The 3,489-nt window shown below is 38.1% G+C and overlaps 1 non-coding gene across 1 annotated transcript; it reads right to left on the reverse strand.

The window, feature by feature from the left end:
• Positions 1–683: 683 nt before the first annotated feature.
• Positions 684–810, reverse strand: LOC112680095. Its single transcript, XR_003148282.1, has one exon. It is a non-coding gene; the product is annotated as a U11 spliceosomal RNA (small nuclear RNA).
• Between the last annotated feature and the right edge of the window lie 2,679 nt (positions 811–3,489).

The following is a 3,489-nucleotide window of genomic DNA, read 5'->3' on the forward strand; positions in this document are numbered from 1 at the left end:
CTCCTTAAAACATGGTATGCTCCAACAGCCTTAACTATAGAATATAATACGATGTGCACGCATCAATACTGATGGAAAACCCCTATAGAAAACTTACATAGGCAATACCTTTTGCACCTAGGAAGAGAATCTTATAGCGAAACAAAGGAAACGTTACAACCGCGTTTTTAAACAACAATCGATCTGTGCGTGTTGTATGACACAACTTGAACAACAATATCCGTTAAACGATTACGAACATATTTCTTTCCTCGGTTCGACCGATTGTTGAAAACAAAAGTTTTCAGTCCGAATGTTTCGCCGTGTACGTGTTCATACCATTGTTGTATTATCATAATGAGCGGCCGTTAGTTTGCCAAACACGCGTTGAGACGGATACGAAACACTTAATATTGTTATAATACATTTCACGTCAATACTTTTAACGGAAACGAGTGTCTGCCGCTAGGGAAAATCTTTTTCTATCGCCGAACGGAGGACGACAATCGGTTGCGAGAGTAGTGACCACCAATATTTCCTCCCGCGAACGGCAGTGCGCGTAAACATCATCGACTCTTTCGTATCTCATACCATGAGGACGACGGTTAAAAAAAGGGTTTTGACGGAAGGGAGTGTACCAAGCCCAGGGATCGTTTGGAAGGGAAGGAAATACATTACATCAATTGCATCATAGATCAATCGGAGCAGGCGCCGGCACGCATTGGTGACCAACTGCCCGCGATTTCAAAAATTATGTGTCGAGTATGTATTGATGGCCATACCCCGAGGACCAGTGGCCCAAGTACCATGTAAGCGGTAGACACCCTTTTTAAAGCAAATGATCCACGGGCTCTCATATATGCTAAACCGGTCCCGCGCGCTAGTTGCCGAATCATTCGTCCCGTGGTCCACTCGTACCGGTCGTCGGTGGTCCGCGACGGTGGCCACCCGACCGCCGGCCACCCTGACGGATTCGGAAGAACGGGCCGCCCGCCGCCGTCCAACCGCGCGTCGCGTTCCGTTCGTGTGACAGCCGCTCGCCCGGTCCAAGGTGCACGTCGACCAACCGTCTGTCCGGCGCAGAGCCATCTACCGGGCCCGTCGGGCACCGTCGCTGACGCTAATCGTCGCTTCGCTTCGCTAGCCGACCACTGCGTCCGTGATCGATTTCCGTACCGCCGCCGCTGCCGCCGCGCGAGTCGTACTAGTGCCATATCGCTCTCACGTGTGCTTCTCGACGCGACACGTATTCCGAGCGAAACGTGTTCCCGTTGTCCTTGTCGGACGGGGAAAATTCATCAACGTGGCAAGCTTACCGTGGATCAACGGGAGAGGAGAAAACCTGAAAGGAATGTGGCCAAAATAGCGAAACCACGAATGTAAAAATCGCGGATTCATTATGACGAAAATAAAAACGGCGAATTTTAAAAAAAGAGCGAAAATATACGATCTAGTGATAATAATTTTGAAAAACAAAACATTAGTGAAAAATCATATGCTATACCATTTACAAAGTTATTATTATCATAAGTATTATAATTTGTAATTAACAAACGAAGTCTTTCAGCATAGTCCTTGAACTTTTTTTTATCTCTGGTTGTTCTGAAGAATTATACTGTTCTCGTTTTAATTCTTTTAAGTATCGAATTTTCTCTATTACATCAATAAATTAAAGTAGGGTAGCCTCCTCCTAAAGAATATTTATTATATTATTTATTATTATTTATTTTGTTGCTATTATCAATTCGCGATTTTCATATTCGTGGTTAATTATTTCGATATTTTGGCCTAGAACCAACTTGAATGGATAAGGAAAAAAAAATGTGAGCCGCCGCGGAACGCTTGACAGCTCGAAACTTTATTGTATGGAAAATATGCCGGAAAGGATGATTTATTAAAGGAAATAAATATGGCGAAATCAAAAAGTACGGCGTAAATAAAAACAGAATATTTAGATTTTTTACATTTCGATACCAAAATTAAAAAATTAAAAATCACGCACCAGAAACGTATACGTTAGAATCTGCTATAATTATTTCATTGATTATTTATAGTAATTCAGTAATTTTCAATTTAATAAACTCTAAACCTTATATAGGTAGGTACTGCAATAGTCGGCCTCACTCTTGTACCGCGTCATAAGATGCGTCACATCAAGACAGGCATAAACTGGGGGCAAGAGGGGCCATTTTTTCTTTGAACATGGGCAATCAAACATATTTCTTGATTAGAATTTAATAAAAAAAAAAATACATTTTACTAATGAGTACTAGAATTGATTATAAATGTGATTATAACTATACACGCCACGTGTCAATGTCAATTTGGTGTTAATTTTTTATCATCAATTGAAAACATCGTTATTATTTAACATATATCATGAAATAAAATAAAATTTCAATTGTTTTATATTTTAAGCCAAGGTACCAACAAATTAATGTACAAGACATCTCTCAAAAGTAAGGTTTCCGAAATAATTATGATAACATTTTTTTATATTTAAAAAATGTTTTACGTGATTACATTTGAATTGTTTTCCACATTATCGCATTATACTCGTACATGGATACATTTTTCATAGTATTGCGTAACTTTTGTTTTCAACTTTTATCTGCTGTCTCAAAATTTTTCCTCCCAAATATTTCTTTAAGTTCAAGAATTGTGATAACCAGACGGGGTAAGATCTGAACTATAAAGTGGATGAGAAATCACGTCCCAATCAAACAGATCGAAGAAAGCTTTTGAGTCACGGACAAAGTGAGTTATCATGCAAGAGAAAAACCCTGACTCCTGACTTCCTGAAAATTCCTTACACCACTTTCCCATATACGAGAATTTTGCAGGCATACAATCCATACCATTTGTCTCGTAAAGTTTCCTATGTATGTATATTGAAGATTTAGCCTTTGGATTTAAAAAACGAATAGCAGCGAGGAGTTCGCATTGAGTATACACGGGAAAAGAGATGGCTGCCGCCGACGTAAAAGCGTCCATCGTAAACGCGTGTCAGACACAAATCAAAATTCGGATTAAGTTGAGCCGTCAACTTTCGTTTGAAAGGGAAGGAGCTTCGTGATACGCAAATGTTATAAACTTTTGGAAAAAATATTTATTTTCAGCGCTAGGAATATGGGGACATTATTTTTGTGACGCCTTGTACCTACCATTATAAATAATAATCTAAAATAAAATTTCATTTGTTGCATTTCCAGCAAAACACGGAAACACGCCTATATTAATGACCAAATTCATTGGGAAACTATTATAGAAACAAATTATATATATGATAATTTTAAAATGTACAATTCTATAATATTATTATTTCTCATCTCATCACGTATATATTTGTTTATTGGAAATAAGAATACATTAGGAGACATATTCTTCAAACATCGAACCGGCAATATTTGTATAAATACATATACATATGTTTGTGTGTATGTATATATTTTCTAAATCTAAACTGTATATTGTATTTAACTTAACATACTACACACATATAAACACACA

Source organism: Sipha flava, unplaced genomic scaffold (assembly GCF_003268045.1).
Source record: "Sipha flava isolate LNK unplaced genomic scaffold, YSA_version1 17405_pilon_pilon, whole genome shotgun sequence".
Classification (NCBI taxonomy): domain Eukaryota; kingdom Metazoa; phylum Arthropoda; class Insecta; order Hemiptera; family Aphididae; genus Sipha; species Sipha flava.